This window comes from Calypte anna, chromosome 9 (assembly GCF_003957555.1).
Source record: "Calypte anna isolate BGI_N300 chromosome 9, bCalAnn1_v1.p, whole genome shotgun sequence".
NCBI classification, from domain to species: Eukaryota; Metazoa; Chordata; class Aves; order Apodiformes; family Trochilidae; genus Calypte; species Calypte anna.
Genome location: NC_044255.1, coordinates 3,154,372 through 3,175,633, shown reverse-complemented (window position 1 = coordinate 3,175,633; position 21,262 = coordinate 3,154,372). Strand labels below are relative to the sequence as shown.

The 21,262-nt window shown below is 45.8% G+C and overlaps 1 protein-coding gene across 1 annotated transcript in view; it reads left to right on the top strand.

Annotated features, from left to right (window-relative positions):
- GPC1 (glypican 1) overlaps positions 1-21,262 on the top strand; it is a 209,357-nt gene that overhangs the window by 145,096 nt on the left and 42,999 nt on the right. The gene's annotated exons all lie outside the window — the stretch shown is intronic.

The window sequence follows — 21,262 nt, the reverse complement described above, 5'->3', positions numbered from 1 at the left end:
AGCATTTGGTTTAGGAAACTGTAGTTCCAGGGTTCCAAGTTTACCAAGGCATTTGTACCTGTAACTTTTTCTATTCAAAGCCCTACTTTGATTTGCATTTTCAGGGCTTAAGTTTGCCAACCAGCACCAGTATTAATGAGTGCTTCTGCCAAGCCTCAGATGCTCTGGGAAGTCTTCATTTTCCCTCACTCTTTGGTGGGCTTTTGGCATCTTCTCACCCCCATGGCTGTTCTTCAGCTCCCATCAGAGCCAATGTTGAAGTCCTCATTTCTCCTGCTGGCACCAGTTCCTTTTCAGAAACCTCATCATTGAAGTCACATTGGGGCTTTTGTGCAGGGTGTGGAGGCTTTTCAGGTTGCTGCTTCATTAATAATGTGCCTGAAGCTGAGCAGATGGAGCAGGGATGTTTGTACAAATCAAATCAACGTGTCCAGAAAACAACAGTTTGCAAGAGCTTGTCCTGAGTCTCACTTTGGCACAAGGAGAGCTTCACTGCAGGAGCAACATTCCCATTGGGAAGGTGAAGGGGATTCCTACAGTGTGGTCACCAGCTAGGTTCCCCATTCAGAGCTTGCATGGTTGAGGTGTCATCACCTTGGGATTCTCCTGGGATTGTTAAGGCAGGAGGCTTGGAGAAGAAAAGGGTCTGTCGGAAACAGGTACAGGGTGTGAAGAAAAGGATAAGAAATGAACAGCATCATCCCAAATGCTGTGTGCAGCCAGCGGTGAACCTCCTCATTTGGTAGCATCTGCACAGGAAAAACACTGAGAGAGTTTGGACAGAAATCAGAGTGCTTTGCTAGCCCTGTTTTCATTGTGCTGTGGGGAGAAGAGCAGGAATGTGTTTGAGAGACCATGGAAATGCTCACCCACCATGCAGCCTGCATCTGGAAGGCTCAGTCCATCATGGGAAGAGCTTCCAGGAGATTTTCCTTCTCTCCCCTCCCCATGCAGAGTGGTACCGTGCTTCCACACATTAAACCTCTGCTGGAAGCTGTATTTTTAAATTGTTTTGTGTCTTCAAATACAGCATTTCTACATTAAATCCCCACTTTAAATCAATTCCCTTGCTCGAGTGTCCTGTGAAGTCCAAGAGAGATGGAGAGGTGTTGCTCACACAGGGTGGCTTCCTAGTTTCAGCTGGCAGGACACTTTCCATCTCTGCAGGGGGGTCAGAAGCATCTAACCCCCCCCCAGGGCACCCAGCAGCAGGGTGCAGGGCACCCAGGAGCTCCCCATGGGGTGTGGAGGGGCTGCACACTTCTGGGGTTGTGTAAGTTAGCCAAGTCTTTCTTTGCTGCTTCCATTCCTTAGAGGGTTTTTTGTTGTTGTTGTTGGGTTTTTTTGGGTTTTTTTGGTCACTTCTCTCCATCCATCTCTCTCTCAAGTTATTTGGTCATTTTCAGGAAAATCTCAGTTTCAAAATCCCAGCCCTGATGAAGGCAACTGTCCTTGGCTGGTTGAGAAATAACATAAGTTTTGGTTATAGGCACTGTTCCCTAGAGCTTTTTTTCCTGAAAGTAAAAATAATAGCATTTTGCTAAAGACAACAATGGACGTTTCCAGGAGAAATATAGGGCTGATGTGTTTCTTCATTTTCTTAGAGAGTAAGGCACATATTTAAAAGTCTGATCAAATCCCCAGAGGAGCCTTAACTTCAGTGAGTTGACTCCAGCTTTTGAAGGACAGGGCAGGGAACAGGTCCTGTCAGCCCTGTGGCCAAACCCCTGCTTATTTTGGGTGGCTGACTCTTCCTTTCCATTGTGGAGGGTGGTTTGGGGTATATTGGATGTACTGTTGCTGTAGGGGATGGGTCAGACCTTCCCTCTAGCTCAGGAAAAGCTGGTTGGGGCACGTGGCCTGGGCTTGTAGCCAGCCAGGTTGGGCTACTCTGAGGTCCCAGGGGCCAGCCCTGCAGCTGGGAGAGCTGCAAAGCACAGGGAGCAAATGGGTGGCAGGAACAAAGGCCCCAAAGACACTGGGTCCCCAAAAACCCTTCTGCCACACACAGGATGCCTGTAGTGAAAATAGAAGAGGTTGTTAAAAAGGTGGTCTGAGGGGCAGAATATGTGCTCAGAGAGTGAAGGAAAGTTATTGTAATTGGGTGGAGAAGGGAGGGGAATGTGAAAACCACATAGACATTCCTTTCTGTACAGGACTGCTGTTCTTTGGGGGAAAAAAGCTCCATCTTTGAAAAGGGATTTGAATAATTCAATTACTAGTTAGGGGAAACCCTGTGGGGTTTGGGCTGGTAACGATTCCCAGCATTAAAAAATTGTCTTTTTTAAGAGATTTTTATTTCTGCCCCACTGGAATGTTTTTCCTCTGGCATGCCATGTCCAGCTGCTTCTCCAGATGGAGGCAAGGGAGCAGTCAGTGACCCCCTGTGGGACCAGGAGAAGGATTGGCAGTGTTTATCCATCCAGGAGCTGCCATCCTGCAGCTGTTCAGCTGCAGACATAGGAGGTGCTTGGGTTTCCCAGAGCTTCCCACAGCCACGGCTCCAGCCATTGTCCCCAAAACTTCAGGGTCTCCACTGGTTGCTGGACATGTGGCCCCTCAAAAAAAAGCCTTCTGTCTGATCAACCCCAGCTGGCAGGATGGTTTTGGAGTCATAGTATTGTTGCTGGCTCTCCTGGGTTATTCTGTAGCTGCTCTTAGGGGAAAAAAAAAACCAAAAAAATCTGTGATCTGGAGAAGTCAGCAGGCTACAGTCTGGGGTGTAGGGAGGGATTTTATCCTGAGGATTTTCTGTTATTTTCATAGAATCATAGAATGGGCTGGGTTGGAAGGGACCTCAGAGATCATCAAGTCCAACCCTTGATCCACTCCCCCCGTGGTTCCCAGCCCATGGCACTCAGTGCCACATCCAGGCTCTTTTGAAATATCTCCAGACATGGAGAATCCACTACTTCCCTGGGCAGCCCATTCCAATGCCTGATCACCCTCTCCAGAAAGAAATTCTTTCGAATCTCCAACCTAAACCTCCCCTGGCACAACTTGAGACCCTGCCCTCTTGTCTTGCTGAGAGTTGCCTGGGAAAAGAGCCCAACCCCCCCCTGGCTCCAACCTCCTTTCAGGGAGTTGGAGAGAGTGATGAGGTCTCCCCTGAGCCTCCTCTTTTCCAGCCTCAACACCCCCAGCTCCCTCAGCCTCACCTCACAGCACTTGTGCTGGATCCCTTCACAGCCTCCTTGCTCTTCTCTGGACCTGCTCCAGCACCTCAATCTCCTTCCTGAACTTCCGGAGGGGCCCAGAACTGGACACAGGACTCAAGCTGTGGCTTCACCAGGGCTGAGTACAGGGGCAGAATCCCTTCCCTGGACCTGCTGGCCACGCTGGTCCTGAGCCAGCCCAGGATGCCATTGGCCTTCTTGGCTACCTGGGCAAACTTTACCTTCCCATCAGAGACCCAGGGTGGCACATGGGGCTCAGCAGCCATTTGCAAGCCTCCCCCAAGGCAATTTGGTGATGTTTGCTTTGCCAGTATAATACAGGGGACATCAAACCCATCTCTGCTCTCCTCCAGGCTGCTACCTTTCCAGTGCATTTCCTCTTCCCTTACTGGAAAAGATTCCTAATGGGCAGGAATGAGATCCTCTGAGCTGCAGCCTGCTGGGGCACCTTGGCTCTGAGGCTGGAAGTGCACAAGCAGGGCTGAACGTAGTGAGTGTGTGTGGTACAGACACAGATGGCACAAAAAGCTCCAAAATTTCTTTAGCCAAAGGCACTTGACAAACAGGACAGCTTTTCTCAGCCTGCCTGGTAATATTTATGCCTTCTACATGTGTGAGATGTTCCAAACTTTCATCTCCAGAATAGCAGGAACAGAACGAGTAGCACTGCCAGCCAAAGGAAAATTAAAGTAAATCCCCAAAGAAGTGATTTATAGGATGTAAATCACTTACAGTAATGAATGTAATCCCAGTGAACAAGTCTTCATTATAATAGTTTAATCTGTTGATTTTTACATCAGATCACAAATGCAGTCCTTGCAGTTTTCTAAAAGCTTTTATTTGCAAATTCTGTTGAGAACTCTGACAGCCTCATCCACGGAGGGCAAAGCTCTGCATTCTTTTTCATTTTGGAAGTAAGAAGAGCTTGTGAATCAATCCTTTTCCTCCTGCTCTGGAAACAGCAGCCCCCCAGCAGGGCTGGAATCAGCAGACATGGAACAAGATTGTAGGATTTCATGTGCAACAAGTGGGGCAGCACAGACCCACCCTGCAATCCTCAGCAGAAGGGGGAGTGTGTGTGTGTGTGTGGTGGGCTAATAAGTCATTAAAATGCTCTCAGCTACCATTAGAAGTTAGATATTTATTTTGCAGACTTTGCTGTGATGTGCTAATCCCTTTCTTAGTACTGGAGAATATTTGTTTTCTTCTGTGCTTAGTGTTCAACTTTGAAGTTGTGCAGGAACATCTGCTGGTGACCACAAATGATGTTACAACTCTGGTACATCAATTGCAACCCAGACTTCTTTTGAGACTCTGTTAGAGGCCCTGGTTTGCTGTCAGTTCTCTGGTTCAAATCAGCTTTTTCCCCTCCCTTAAGGCACTGGATAATAATCTCATATTTTTAGGGCTAAGCTAATTCATTATTTTAATGAACATTTAATTACCTGCCTGCCTAAAAACACTGTTTACAAAGTCAAGAGAAAATTTGGAAGTAAGAAGAAGGAGAAACAATTTAAACAAAATAAGAATCCATCCCAAGGTTCTAATTTGACTAAACACAAGCAAGTTTGGGGAGTTGGAAATGGGATGATGCTGATGTGGCTCTTGTCTTGCTGCACTTCAGCTGGATGCAGAAACCCAGAGCTCTCAACAGAGCAAGCAGGAAGGGCAAATCCTACATGTGGATCTGTTGGGATAAATGGGCAACAAGCAGCAATTTTTCTGACTGTTTCTCTGCACACAAACTTTGAATGGGTTTCAGAGCAAACCAGGGAGCCAGTGATGGAATTTTAGTGTCTGAGGGCGTGGGAACCTGAAGCCAAAGCTCTGGGATGAGTTCCCCATCACCACATTACATAATCAGTCTTAAGGGCATCAATGAGTCATTTGTTTGCCTTTTTCTTTTATCCTTGACTTTTCTCTTCACCGTTACCTCTTGCATATCTCCTCCTTTTTTCCTCAATCTCCTGTATTTGTCTGTTTATAAAGTTTTTAAGAGGTGACATTTTTAGTCTCAACGTTGGGATATATTCACATGGGATAACAGCATTTGGGATCTGCTGGGTGGAATCCAAGACCTCACAGAAGTCAGCAGGAGCATTTCTTTTAGAGGGCTTTATGGTAGACCCTGGTCAGAAATGCAGAGAATTTAATTCACTCAGCATATCAGACTTCCTTCTCTATCTACTGCATTTCTTTTCTTTCTTGAAATGCAGAAAGGCTCTCCACTGTGATTGGGGTAATAGTTCCTTCTACTGCAAATACAATTGGAGTTTATTCAGCAGGGTACATGTGCCCAGCTTTACATTTGGGGTTTGTTCATTTCTAGAGGCAGGTTGAAGATTTTCCTTTTTATTTTCTTTTTTTTTCTGTACAGCAATTACAGATTTTGTGAGCAAAATAACCTTACCTTGTGGGTGAGCATCATTCTGAGGGAAGTATCCACTATCCCCTGTTAACTTACATGGCTTCTGCTATGGTTTATTTTATGAGTTATTATGATTTATGAGTTGGTTTTTCTGAGCTGATCTATAACAAACTGATTTGTCAGACTGACTTGTACAACAGCTCATCAGCCAAGTGGCTCCCACTGTGGCATCACCTGGGTTTCAATATAAAAAAACTTTTAAATATGGTTGAGAATGGAGAATGTTGGGTAAGTAAAGGCTCAAACCCCATATCAGACTTTCTTCTCTGTCTATTGCATTTCTTTTTCTTGAAATGCAGAAAGGATCTCCACTGTAATTGGGGTAATAGTTCCTTCTACTGCAAATACAGTTGGAGTTTATTCAGCAGGGTACATGTGCCCAGCTTTACATTTGGGGTTTGTTCATTTCTAGAGGCAGGTTGAAGATTTTCCTTTTTATTTTCTTTTTTTTCTGTACAGCAATTACAGATTTTGTGAGCAAAATAACCTTATCTTGTGGGTGAGCATCATTCTGAGGGAAGTATCCACTTATCCCCTGTTAACTTATATGGCTTCTGCTATGATTTATTTTATGAGTTATTATGATTTATTTTATGAGTTGGTTTTTCTGAGCTGATCTAGAACAAACTGATTTGCCAGACTGACTTGTACAACAGCTCATCAGCCAAGTGGCTCCCACTGTGGCATCACCTGGGTTTCAATATAAAAAAACTTTTAAATATGGTTCAGAATGGAGAATGTTGGGTAAGTAAAGGCTCAAACCCCAGAGCATCTCTGCAAAAATGCAAATATTTAGGCTGACATGGGAAGACTCTGATGCATGGAAGTGTTCCTGAGGTTGAGATCTCACTGCTAGTTTGTTACACTCCCAGGCAGCTTTTTAAAATGTTTATATACAATTAGTTTGCTCAGCTGGATTGTTCTGAAGAGAAGTCGGATGCACAAGCTGAATTATATTAAATACTGTGAAAAGCAAGGAAAAAAAGCAACCAAAGCCTCTGATTCCTTACTCTGGAGTCCCTCCTGCCCTGGGCTTTCAGTGTGGACAGTGTTCATCTGGCAAGGGAGCAAATTCCCTGTTTCCTGCTGACAGAACAGAAAATACAAAATGTTGCTGTAGGCACCTTGCCACCAGCCATTATTTCTTATGAAACATGTTTTTGTGGTTTCATTTTTGAGTCCTACCATTTTTAAGGAATGTGGAGGGTGTGGCTGGGTATCAGGACTGGTACTTTGGGTGAGGCTCAGCAGCACCCTGCCAGTCTTTACACCAGTATATTTTCTTCTTTTTCTTACCCATCTGTCACTTTCCTATGGCTTAGGAATCACTTGCTTTAGGGGCCTCATAAATTCCCCACAACAGGTGCTTAATTCTAGATTGAATGTAACAGGGATGGGTTTCTTTTTCACTCTACTTTGTTTTCCTCAGGAATTTTAGACTTAGCAAGCCCCTGAATCATGGATTGTTCTAAGAGGGACTTCTGAATGCACCACTACCTTTAAGTCCTGACTTGTTTTGGTAACATATACATGCTATAGGTAAGCAATCCCAAATCCTGGCTCTTAATGCCCAGATGCTTTGGTTACTTATTTCATTGCATGTAAACCAAACATGCTGTAGATGCAGTTTAAAAAAGGTGAAACACAACCAAAAGCATGTGCCACATTATAAAATAGGCCTGAAAATTAAGTAGTGATGTGGCCAAATCTTTGCACAAACCTCATGGAGCACTCTCAGCCAGGCCAGCAGCAGGACTGGGATTTCACCACCTGGGCCAATCTACACTCACAGCTTTGTATGGAATGGATGGGTGGGGAGGGTCTCAGCCATTCCCTTTTTCCCCTTCATCAAGCAGCTTTGATTCCTGGCTCACCAGTTTTTAATTAGGGCAGAGCTGTCAAAAGCATCCAGCTCTGGATTGGGATGCAGGTGAAGGAGGAGTGTTGGCGACACTGGGATGGGCACATCACACCTGAAGGCTCCCAAACAAGTAGGATGAAGCTCTCAAGCAAGAGGTCATGGATAAATTATTGCAGATCCATAAAACAATAGCTGCAATTAACATTTCACTCTTTTCAAAGGCCAGTTGCTCTTTTTTTGTTGTTGTTTTAATGTGAAGAGCTCAGAAATCCTGGGGGCAAAACCATAGAATCATAGAATCCTTGGGGTTGGAAGGGACCTCGAAAGATCATCTAGTCCAACCCCCCCTGCCAGAGCAGGGCCACCTAGAGCACTTCGCATAGGAACGTGTCCAGGCGGGTTTTGAATGTCTCCAGTGAAGGAGACTCCACGACCCCCCTGGGCAGCCTGTTCCAGGGCTCTGTCACCCTTACAGGAAAAACATTTTTCACATATTCAACTCGAACCTCCTGTGCTCCAATTTACACCCATTACCCCTTGTCCTATCACTGGTCACCACTGAGAAAAGCCTAACTCCATCTCCCTGACACTCACCCCTTACATATTTGAAAACATTGATGAGGTCACCCCTCAGTCTCCTTTTCTCCAAACTAAAGAGACCCAGCTCCCTCAGCCTTTCCTCATAAGGGAGATGTTCCACTCCCTTCATCATCTTAGTAGCTCTGCGCTGGACTCTTTCAAGCACTTCCCTGTCCTTCTTGAACTGAGGGGCCCAGAACTGGACACAATACTCCAGGTGCGGCCTCACCAATGCAGAATAGAGGGGGAGGAGAACCTCTCTTGACCTACTAACCACACCCTTTCTAATGCACCCCAGGATGCCATTGGCCTTCTTGGCCACAAGGGCACATTGCTGGCTCATGGTCATCCTCTTGTCTACCAGGACCCCCAGGTCTCTTTCACCTACACTGCTCTCCAGCAGGTCAGCCCCCAACCTATACTGGGCCATCATGTTGTTCTTCCCCAAATGCAAAACTCTACACTTCCCCTTGTTGAATTTCATTCATGTGGGTTAGAGTATGAAAAGCAGTGAGTAGGTATGACAGAGCTGTGCTTGGGAAGCATTTGTAGCTGAGGTTTTGGGGTGGCTTTATGACAGGGTTGTATTTTGTAATATTCAATACTCTGCCTGAAGCAAAACAGATAGACAGGAAGTTTGCTGTCTGCCTTTAACTACTGCTGTTGTTTACTGGTCCTAAAGTCAGCCCTAAAAAAGCTTTTTGTACAGCTTAGCCAACTCCTTCCTTCTGAAACAATCTCCCTGTAGTAAGAAAAAGCCAAAGCTTTGGTATTTATCAGCTGATAGTGATGCCATATCAATAAGGTGGGAATTTGCCTGCCTCTCCCAACGTGCTGTGTGTCCAAATTGTAGCTGAGTGTTAAAACTCTAAAAGGGACCCTTAAAATGTAGGGACAAGGAATAAATAACTTGCAGTTCTGTTGCCCATCCTGGATTATCCAGCTCTCCATTTATAGGACGTCTAGCTGGATTATCCAGCTCTCCACTTACATTTCCCTTGGCAGAAACATGCATGGGGAACAAATGAAAATGGTTTGTTTGGTGGTTTGAATGTAGTAGCAATTAGTTACAGAGAATCCTCCTGTTTTGTTCAGAACTGCCTGTAGTGACAGGGGACAATATTTATATATTTATATATATTATATATATTAAATATAAAATATATAATATATATTATATATAATATATTTATAATTTTTTTTTATTTGGATTTGCTGCCATTTCCAAGGTTTCAGAAGAGAAAGGCCCTTCATTTTCCATTTTCTGTTCAGGGTAGTCATGGGCTGATCCTGGAGTGTACAAGTGTGATCTAGAAGCTCATTTTCTTCCTAACCATGAAGTGGAAACTCACCAGTTTGCAGTGATCATCATGAAAATCCCATCCAGGTCTGGCACCCTCCATCTCCCAGGCTCATGGTGCTCTTATGCCTTCTGAAAGGCCCAGCACCACTCCTTTCAAAAAGCCTTTTTATCCTTTAGAGTGCTCTGGTACCTGTGCAGTGGGGAGAAGGCAAAGTGGGAGCTTCTCTCTGTGCCCCCTGCCAAAATTCCATTGAAAATCCAGCAATGCCAGGGAAAACCTGGAGCTTGGCAGGGCAAGGACAGCATGCAGTCAGTGGCTGGAAACAGGAAAGACTGATGGTGTTTGAGGGTTTGGGGTTTATGGAAAAGGGCAGAGATTGATTGGAAGGGGTGCCCACCTCTCCCTGGCATCAGCAGGGCTGGAAGATGCAAGTCAGCCCCTGGCTCTTCTCCTGCTGGGCTGTGTTTCAGCTTTCCAGAGGACTGCAAGGTGGGAAATACTCAGGAATCAACAAATGGGAGTTAATTTGTTGGTGGGGCTTGGTTGGGGCTGGCAAATCTCTGTGGCTTCTGAAGGGCTGAGCCTCTTGGGTTTGAGCAGACAGGCAGTAATTTGGGTTGGTTTCAGCTGAATCCAGCTTTCTGTGGGCAAGCACTCTGCATGCTGCCCAGGGAAGACTTTGCTGAACTATCATTGCAGCCTGAAATAAAATATAGGTTCCTTTCACTGGGCTGCAGAAAGGCCAAAAGCCACGTTTTGGTGCCAAAAAGCCACGTTTTTCAGACAAAGCAGGGACAATGACATCAGTTTGAAGGCATGGCATGCTGAAACCTCACACACAAACCAGCTGAGCTCAGCGTGGCAACAGATCCCATTGTACCCAGGCTGTAGAGCTGTCACCAGCTGTGGCAGGCTCAGCACTTGGAATATTTCTGGAATGCCCACGGGCACCAGTGCTCTCCTGGGTTTTAGAGAAGAGGGGGCTTGTCTGAGAGCACAAGGAGCTGTTGAAGAGGTGTAGAATGAAGAAATGCATTTTTGCCATTCCTTGCTACCATTTGTTGAGGATTTGGGTTTTGGTTTTTGGGTTTTTTTTCTATTCCTTGGCACCATTAGCCAAGAAACTACAAGCACATGGTTTAAAAAACCACAAAAAAAAAAAAAAAATCCAGCGAATGAAATATTCTTTCAGAGAAAATAAATGTAATTGAGTAAAAATTCACTTTGCTGCTATGAACTCTGTAATAGCAGAAGTGAAGAAGGGCTGTGTGTCTGAGACATATGCAACACCTGAATCCTCAATTCAAAGTCAGTAGGTGCTGTATAAATTTGGGACAAAGGGACAGTCCTAGGCCCTAAAGCCCTATAGCTCAATGTCAGGGTTTAACACTGGACCAGCAACTAAACCAAGTGACAGATGCTCTCTATTAATTTCTCTCTCTTTCCTGATAAAGGAGAGAGAATAAGGGAGAGAGACTGATGGGTTGGAAACTAAACTACACAACTTAAAATAAAAAAGTAATGATAAATAGGAAAAAAAATGACTAAATCTGTACAAATAGACAGGAAAATTGATCCCAGGTTCCTCCCCCCTCTCCCCCAATAACTCTCACATCAGCACAGAGGCTGCAGGGCAGCCCTGGGAAAGTCCAGGCTGGAATCCTGGAGTCAGCAGCAGTTGGGAGCTGGTGGCAAGAACACCCAGATTCAGGCTGGGATGGATCAGGAGCAGAGGCAGAGGAAGGGATGGAATCCTCCCAGGATGCTGAAGCAAAGAGGGAGAGGAGAAGAAGGGGAAGCAGGAAGGGGTTTGAGCCTGGTGATCCCTCCAGTTTCTCCTGAGGATGAGGTGGATGGGATGGAATCCTCTGTTTGGTCACTTCTGGCATCTCTCTTGTCCCTTCCTGCCCACAGGAGGGTTCCAGGGGTGACCTCTTGACTCCTTTTCTCCTTCTGGAGGGCAAACTGTTCCTCAGAGCTGAGCAGTGTCCTTGGTTCTGCTGTAACTATAACCATGGAGTGGGATCAGTCCCAGCAGCAGACACTGCCTGAGAAACTTGCTGTTCATTTCAGCAAGTGCAGCTCCTGACAAGAGACTGAGCTGAAAGCAGAAGTACAAGACAGAAAATCCCCTTTATCCTGGCCAAAACCAGGACAATCAATGACAGCATCACTGATATTTTTGTAGGATTCCTATGATTTTAAAAGTGCTCATTCCATGCATGAGAGGAATGACATGGGTGTCCCTGCAAAACATGCCTTCCATCAGCTCATCCTGGGAACCCAAATGTTCCAGACAGGATTGTTTCACTGTGCAATCATGAACTCATCTCTGTGCTGGTGTCTGAAATATTCCCCTGTACCCTAAAGAGAGAGAAACTCTGCTTTCTGATGGACAAATGTTTCTCCACTAGAGCTTCTCCTACCCAGTGTGTTTCAGGGAGCTTGGCTGAAAGGTTCAGCTCTCTAAAGCTCCTGTTTTACCCTCCCAGTTTGCTAGCAGACAAGCTGAGTGCTAAATTCAGGCTTATGTAAACTCAGGCACATATTGTAGCACCCAGGAAGATTGACTGTTGGAACAGATTTTTGAGAGGAGCAGTGGAGTCTTATTTTTTAGATACACTTCTGGAAGATACTCGTTACCAAAGTGCATGGTAGGACACTTCTTGTGAGGCAACTGAGGAAATTCCAGTGTTTTGGATAGGAAAAAATCTTGGTCAGGCATTTTTGGCCTCAGGGATGCTGTGGAAGCATCCAGCAAGTGGGGATGTGTATGTTGTTGGTAACAGCTTCTCTTCAGTGATCTATAATCCTGATGGGCCATCAGGACTGGGTCTTAGGGAGCCAGGATGGGGGAAATGTCATGATCTGGAAGATTTTGCTCTTCTGGCTTTGGGAGACAAATGTAGCAGCAATAACAGTTTCTGTTCCTTGAGCATTCAACCCCTGGGGTCAATACTGCAGGGAGGACTGGTGGCAAGTCTGATCCAAGAGATCCTTGCTTTTTATCAAAGATGCCACAGGATCCCAAGTTTTTACCATGTCAGCTTCTACCTGAAGAGATACATGGAGGCAATTCTTTTTAGCAGGAATTAAGTGCTTCTCTTTTCCAGAGCCCCGTGGTGTTTGGTTGATGGGAGCTGATGTTCCCTGAAGCTTTTCTTCTGTGAGCAGCATTGCAGTGTTTGTGGGATGCACTGATTTCACCTCTGGAAATGCACTTTATTACTGCCAGGAGGTTCTGAAGAAAAAAAACAGGATTGTTCTGTGTGTGGGCCCATAGACAGGTCAGTCAGGGAATGCAGAAAATGTCTCCTGAGGTTTACCAGGAAAACTGAGTAGAGCCATTAAATGGGTGAGCAATCTACTCTCCCAAAGTTATGTAAACTCTTGGGGTCAGCTCCTGTACAAGGCTGCAGCTCTAAGGAGAATGAGTGTATTGAGTGGACCCCATCAAAACCCCAGGAAGGCAATTCCCATATTTTTTTTCTGGCTCAACAACCACTTGTGCTGCACCACAAAGCACTTGGCAGAGCATGCCTTAGCAGGTACTGCACTCCTGGTTTTTAGCAGGAAGCTGCAGGGAAGGGGAGCTGGTAAAGCAGAGCTAAATCCCAGAAGGCAGACTGAGACATACATTTTTCTCTGAGGGGGCTGGCAGATTGCACTTCCATGGAAGAGGAGCTCTCTGGTTTTCATAGAATCATAGAATCCTTGGGGTTGGAAGGGACCTCGAAAGATCATCTAGTCCAACCCCCCCTGCCAGAGCAGGGCCACCTAGAGCACTTCGCATAGGAACGTGTCCAGGCGGGTTTTGAATGTCTCCAGTGAAGGAGACTCCACGACCCCCCTGGGCAGCCTGTTCCAGGGCTCTGTCACCCTTACAGGAAAACAATTTTTCCGGATATTCAACTTGAACCTCCTGTGCTCCAATTTACACCCATTACCCCTTGTCCTATCACTGGTCACCACTGAGAAAAGCCTAACTCCATCTCCCTGACACTCACCCCTTACATATTTGAAAACATTGATGAGGTCACCCCTCAGTCTCCTTTTCTCCAAACTAAAGAGACCCAGCTCCCTCAGCCTTTCCTCATAAGGGAGATGTTCCACTCCCTTCATCATCTTAGTAGCTCTGCGCTGGACTCTTTCAAGCACTTCCCTGTCCTTCTTGAACTGAGGGGCCCAGAACTGGACACAATACTCCAGGTGCGGCCTCACCAATGCAGAATAGAGGGGGAGGAGAACCTCTCTTGACCTACTAACCACACCCTTTCTAATGCACCCCAGGATGCCATTGGCCTTCTTGGCCACAAGGGCACATTGCTGGCTCATGGTCATCCTCTTGTCAACCAGGACCCTCAGGTCTCTTTCACCTACACTGCTCTCCAGCAGGTCAGCCCCCAACCTATACTGGGACATCGGGTTGTTCTTCCCCAAATGCAAAACTCTACACTTCCCCTTGTTGAATTTCATCGTGATTTTGTTTGCAAGTCTTGACCACTTGCATCAGATGTGACTCAATTGAATCTCTTTGCACTTCTTGAATTTGAGGTGGGACCAAAGTTCCCAATGGGTGGTTAAAAATACAATTGAGGGGACTGTGCTAAAGTTTTCTTGAGTGTTTGCAGCAAAGCAGCTTGTTGAATGCTGCTAACCATGCTTTTCTGGTTCTGGTGCAGAGGAGGAAACCCCAAAGTGTTGCTTTGTTGGGCTATGATGCTTGGGTTTTGGGTCCTCCCAAGGAACACTGGCAGCAGATTGAATAGAGGACAAGGAGTGTCAAGGATAGAGAAAACCTGTCAGTTTTCATGTAAAAGTCAGATATTTTTAACTCCATCAGTTCATGCAAAGTCTGAGAAATGGAGGAACTGGTTGGGTTTGGTGAAAGAGTAAAAGCTCATTTGAATTTCAGCTTTTGACAAATTCATTCTCCTTTACTGAGCTGCCTGCTGGCTTTTGGCATCGTGCCCTCAAGGACCTCTGAGGAGGTTTATTTGATTTATATTTGAAGTTGACCCTAGCTATTGCTGAGCTGAAGCACAGTAACACAAAAAATAAACCCAATAAAGTTAATGTCAAGCTGCTTTAAAAATCATCTAGGTGGGTCTCAGGTGTACAATCACTTTCCCTGAGACAGAGGTGTACGGATGGCAGTTGTCTCTCTTGATGTTTTCATGTGGTTTGGGCAAAACCTTGGCTCAGAAGTCAAGTGTCTCAGTAAGGCTGGAGATTGTGTGGCAGCTGCACACTTTCTAACATGTTCACACTGGTCAGATTTCAAGTTTCCAGCTCATTTTTTCAGGGTTAAGTTTCTTGGAAGTGTTCTCCTCTTTCCCAGAGTTCCCTCAGGGCAAGTGATACTTTGCAGTATGTGGGAAGTGAAGTGAGAGGTTCTTTTTTGGATGTTTTGTTAGTGCCATTGTTTGTATGCATTGGATTGCCTAGGAGACCATCATGATCTTGTTAAAATAAAGATTTAATCTTTCTGCTGTGTTGGGGCTGGTTCAAAAAGCCAAGCTAATCCTTGCTGCTCATCACAGTTTTAGAGCACATTAATTTAGACAGGTTCACTTTCTGGGTGGTTTGTGCTGCTCCCAGGGATGTAGCCAGAAGCAGGAGTCACCACCTGATGACAGCCACATCTCCCAAGCCCCACTGCTCCTAGAAGAACTGGAATTGGAACAAGCTGCAGTTCCTGATGTTGCCTGGTTTATGGGCAGCTCATTTGGTATCTGGATAGGGAAGGCACTGCCACTTTTAAAAGCTCTGTATAGTGTTTCCTTAGCTGCATGCACTGATAGGTATTTTAGCAATACAGAACAGGCTGGTGTCTCCTCTCACTCCCTGGGAGATCCCACTGGTGTAGGTTTATCATCAGGTGAGTGCCTGGGGGATGAGGGGAAGGCTGTGGATGTGGTCTGTCTGGACTTCAGCAAGACCTTTGACACCGTCTCCCAGAGCATTCTCCTGAAAAAGCTGTCAGGCCACAGCTTGGACAGGGGCACTCTGTGCTGGGTTAGGAACTGGCTGGAGGGCCGGGCCCAGAGAGTGGTGCTGAACGGGGCTGCATCAAAATGGTGGCTGTGGTGTCCCCCAGGGATCAGTGTTGGGCCCGGTTCTGTTTAATATCTTTATGGATGATTGAGATGAGGGGATTGAGTCCATCATCAGCAAATGTGCAGATGACACTAAGCTGGGGGGGAGTGTGGATCAGCTGGAAGGCAGGAGGGCTCTGCAGAGGGACCTGGACAGACCGGAGAGTTGGGCTGATTCCAAGGGGATGAGGTTCAACAAGGCCAAGTGCCGGGTCCTGCACTTTGGCCACAACAACCCCATGGGGAGCTCCAGGCTGGGCACAGAGTGGCAGAAAGGGAGCTGGGAGTCTGGATTGCCAGGAAGCTGAACAGGAGGCAGCAGTGTGCCCAGGTGGCCAAGAAGGCCAATGGCATCCTGGGCTGGCTCTAAAGCAGCGTGGCCAGCAGGTCCAGGGAAGGGATTCTGCCCCTGTGCTCAGCCCTGGTGAGGCCACAGCTTGAGTCCTGTGTCCAGTTCTGGGCCCCTCAGGAAGTTCAGGAAGGAGATTGAGGTGCTGGAGCCCGTCCAGAGAAGAGCAAGGAGGCTGTGAAGGGATCCGGCACAAGTCCTGTGAGGAGAGGCTGAGGGAGCTGGGGGTGTTGAGGCTGGAGAAGAGGAGGCTCAGGGGAGACCTCATCACTCTCTCCAACTCCCTGAAAGGAGGTTGGAGCCAGGGGGGAGTTGGGCTCTTTTCCCAGGCAACTCTCAGCAAGACAAGAGGGCAGGGTCAAAAGTTGTGCCAGGGGAGGTTTAGGTTGGAGATTCGAAAGAATTTCTTTCTGGAGAGGGTGATCAGGCATTGGAATGGGCTGCCCAGGGAAGGAGTGGATTCTCCGTGTCTGGAGATCTTTCCAAAGAGCCTGGATGTGGCACTGAGTGCCATGGGCTGGGAACCACGGGGGGAGTGGATCAAGGGTTGGACTTGATGATCTCTGAGGTCCCTTCCAACCCTGCCAATTCTATGATTCTATGATTCTATGGCCTCCCCAAACCTGTCCCAGTGACTGGGGCTGCAGATCCATCATCTGCTGCTCAGGATGCTGAGAACACTGGAGTTGGCTCTGCCTCCTCTTTCTCATAGCTTTTAATTGTGGGTAGCATTAGGTCATTTGTACATGTGTAGTTAAGAAATAAAAAGCAGTGCTGAGCTCTGTTGCCACCCAATAGCTCCTTCAAACAGCTCTGTCCTTTCTTCCCTTCCATGGTTCTTAATTTGCACTTTAAAGAACAGTCTGTTGCTTGGAAGGCAACTGAGTTGCTGATGGAATAAAACCTGTCACAGCTTGAAGATAATCAACAAAGTTAGTCCCTGAAACAATTTCTAAGATTCAAGATCAAAGCACTTTCAGATATGGACACCAACAGACCAGTCTTTGATAATTTAATCTACCTAATCACCAATTTGAAGGCATTTGATTTGTTATTTCTGCATCAGGGTCTAGACACCACTGTTCTTTCTCAGTTTTTAATCCATTTAAAAATAGAGATTCCTGAGGGAGGAATGTGCTGCTTGGACTCAATCATGCTGGTCAACCCTTTCTTTAAGTATTTTAAAATGCCATTTGTTGTTTCCTGCTGTAATAATGTAGCCATGTGCTGAGTGTGGTTGTTCTGCATAGGTGCATGTGCTCAGTAGAAAAGAATTTTCCTGGTTTTGGCAACTTTCTCCTTTGATTTCTATTTTTCTGTCTTCTATTTTTTCTGCTCTTACTGCTGCTCTCAACCCTAGTGGGGACCTCCTGCTTTTTCACAGTCATTTATCTGCATCCTCTCTGTGTTGCCTTCAGTGCATCTCCTCATTCTGCTTTCTGCTTCTCCCTTCCTTCTCCCACCATCCTCCTGCTCTGTTTCCACCTCCAAGAAAATCTCCTTCCCTTGCCTCATTTTCTTCTCTGGGTGGAGGAGGCTACATCTCTGTGTCTGTATTTCTGATGGGACTAAAGAACTGGTGTTTGACCTGGATGCTTCCCATCTTTTAGGCTGTTTGAAAAACCAGCCCTGGGGAAGAGAGGCATTTTCAAGTTGCAAAGAGGTTTTTTTTTTTATAAAATGATACAGAATAAGCTCTGTCATGTTGTAAGTCTGTTTTATTGTCTATAGTTGCTTGGCCCAAATTAATTCAGTGTGTTTCCAAGCCAAGAGAAGCTAGCTGAGCCCCACCAGAAGTCAACAGCACATTTGGTAGTCAATACATTCTTTTCTTTGAGCAATGGAAACACATTAAAGATCAGCAGGAACAGCCTGGGGTAAATTTTATCCTGGAAGGGAGACTTGGAAGAATTTCTAAGCTCAGGGCAGAGAGAGCCTGGGAGGAACAATGAGATGACACTGCTGCTGCTCTGCTCCCTTCCCATTCTCCTGAAACCTGGCCTTGAAAGCCTTTTTCTTCTGCTGACAGGTGCTGATCATGGCTTGATTTTTGGTGAGTGAAAGTTTGGAAGGCAGCATTTTTGTTTCTCATTATCAGTGCAGGCCTTTTCCCAACAGCACTCTCCTAGCAATCAATCTGCTTGGTATTTTCATCCAAATGCTGCCAGAAGGTGGTGAGGTGCCAGTGCCTTTGTCACCACACAGCTGTGGCCTTGCAGAAGGACCAGCACCTTTCTTCACCCGCTCACCAAGAAAGAGGGAGTTATTTCATCCTGCAGTTTTGCAAAGGACAATGACCTTTCAGCAGCACTGTTTTAACCAGGGATATACCCTAACATGCAGCCTCCTGCCCCAAAACCAAGGCCAGGGCTTTGGTGCATCAGTGGGGATTATCTGCTCCTTCTTTCCAATCAACAGAAGGCAGAACCACCAAGAGGTAACACTGGGGAAATGTGGTCCACTTCCCTCTTAGCAGAAACAGGACAAATCTGAAGCAACAAACTTGTTCAGGGCAGCACCTGTGTCCTCACATCTCTGAAGGGTGTAACTGAGCACCATCCTGAGCTGGCACTTGTGTCTGTACCACCTGTTCAGTTTGCCTGCCCTCCCTGTCAGCAACCTGGCCTTTATTTAGGACTTTATTTAGGACTTTATTTAACCATGTTCCTAGAGTTGCCAGCAGGGAATTCTGGGCTCTTTTTTATTTATAAAAACCCCACAGCTAGCTCACAGGCCTGTCTCACCCATCCAGCAAATACACAAAAATAGCAACCCTGCTGGTTTTTGAGATCCCAAGGGAGCTGCCTGAGCTAAAACCCATCACAGGAGTAGATTAGGTGGAGGGAAGGCATGGAAGGCTTTCAGAAGAAGAAGATGAAATGATTAAGCCCTGTGGCTGATGGGCACTGGAATCCAGCAGCCTGGGGCTGCCTGCTGAGCTGCTGAGTTTCAGATCTGGGGATTTGTGAATTGGCTTGATGATGGAGCTCTGCTCCAATGCCATTCCTTGGTGTGGTGGGAAACTTCCTCACCCTTCCTTCATGGCAATAAGAAAAAAGGAATGCCCAGACATACCAGCTCAGCATTCAGCTTTCTGTGCCTTTGTAGCAGTAAATAAACCAGATATAAAAACCTGAATGCAATTAATTTTTTTATACGTGTCCTCTCTGACACATGCAGAGTTTCCCTTTGTGCATGCCTGAAGGGAGGGCATGGAGCAGCCATGGGACTCCACACCCTCCATGGTTTTATGCCAGAAAATGCTGTGTTTAGCAGCATTGCAGGTAGAATGTAAATGACTCCAATTAGCTGGCACAGGGGTGATTTATAGTCCCATTAATAATAACTGTTTATTTGTTATTGCAGTAGATCAAGAGTACTGCAATCCATCAGATCTATACCAAACATGGAATTCTGGATTATTGCCTCTCCCTGCAGAGCTTGCTGCCTGCCTGGCTTAGGGGATGTGACAGGGCACGACCTGGCCCCTGTTTTTCCATTTCTTATTCCAGCAGCTTGGAGACGTGCAAGCAAAGGCTCTGTCAGCAGCATCAAACAGTTAGAGTCAATGCTACTAAAAATTAATGCCTCTGAGGCTTTCTAAAATGATTTAGCAAACGTTTACAACTGCCTTTTATATTAAAGCCAATAGCTGAAATACAAAGGCTGGCATTTCCAATATCCCCCACAAATAACCCCTCAGAGCCCAGGAGAGTCGTGTCACTGAAATATCACACACACAAAAAAAAATACATGGCAAGAAAAGAAAGAGCAAAAGTAAAATACAACTGGAGGGCCCCACCCCACAGGATTCCTATCTCACAACTATTTTAACTGGTGTGACCTCTCCCATTGACTTGTGTAAGACAACCAGTATGCTGCATATTAGGCCCAGATGTTGCTCCTGAAAATGTCTATTTGTGGAACAAATTATTTATAATAGGAAATGGCATCTGTCTTAATTTAAGAAAAGCTATTTAGGCACCCAGGGAGGGTAATGGGTACTTTATAGCCTGAACTGGAGTGAGACCCAAGGTGGGCTCCTCCTGTGTGGAGCAGGGAGGAGAGGCAGGGATGGGTCACAGCCTTCCCACTCCTGGCCTTGAGGATGCTCAGTCTGTCAATCTAGTGCTGTGTCTGTCACTCTTGGAATTTTAGGAGGAGGATTTGTTGCATCCTCAAGCCCCAGACTTTCCTGTTGCAGCTTAAAAGAATATTTTAAAGGTAAAAGTGGAACTCTGATGCTGTAGCCCTCAAGTTCTTTTAGGAATTAATGGTGTCAAATTAGCTTTTCCAGGAGTGTGGAAAGAGTGAATCTCCAAGAGTACAGAAAGAGAAGTTTCCTATTTTAAATTTTGGAAAGATTGAAGGTCTTTAAATGCAGTGGTTTTATTTAGAGCTCTCTGCAGGGCTTCCTCACCTCACCTGGGGACTGCTTTGACTCCTAAAACTGCAGAAGACCAGGAGCCTTAATGCTCAATTTTAAAATGCCTCTGGCTGCAAGGTTGCATTGCCAAGGAGCTGCCATGCAGCTTGGGAGCCAGAGGGCTGGAAGGCTTTTGTTACAGCCATGAATCATGATTTTTTGTTCCTCTTGCAGAGAATTTGACTGTAACTACAGTATTTGTCAGGGGCTGTACTTGAACCTTGTGCTTCCCTTGGTTGGTTGTGGTCCACACTCTGTGTGGATGCTGCCCTTGGGACAGGGCCCTTCAAGGATGTTTTTTGACTGCTCTGCTGTTGGTTTTTAATGATCAGTAGCTTACCAAGAGATAAATCTTTTAGAAAAGTAGGAATGGCAATTGGAAAAGTCCCAGGTGTGTTTGCATGGTTTAAATCAATAGCTTTCTCGTGTTAATAGCATCACATCAGTAATTGGAAAATTTAGTATTGCAATGAATTGATATTTTTCATATCAAAACAAATGGAAATCCTAAGGGGTGATTGGATTAAATGGAAGAAGCCAATAATACAGAATTCTTAAGTGCTTTTTGAATGTAGAACTTCAGGGTCATCTAATTTTTGCTGCTTTTTGTGCAATTTCATGTTTGTCGACACCAACACTCTCCAGTCTTCTTGTCCTTCCCCTGGGATAGTCCATTTCTAAAACCCTAAAACACACATAATTTTTCAGGAAAAGCAATAACTGTTTTTTCTTTGTTTATGGTCAAGATCAGCAGTACTTGAGAGCCTACTTAAATTATCACAGATTCGATTTTTATGTAGTGTGAAATTATTGCAGAATCAAACCCTCCACCATGGCCGATGGCTCAAGATTGCAATAAATCCACTGCATGTTCTTCCTCCCTTCCTCTTTGCTGAGGTTCAGTGGGGTTTGTAGGAAAAAAATGGCAGAAAATACTACAAATAATAATGATCCCTCATCCCTGCAGTGGCTGCTGCAGCAGGGGACTTGAGGATGGTGCTGGGTAATTTTGCTGGAAGTGATGAACCTCATTGCCTTCTT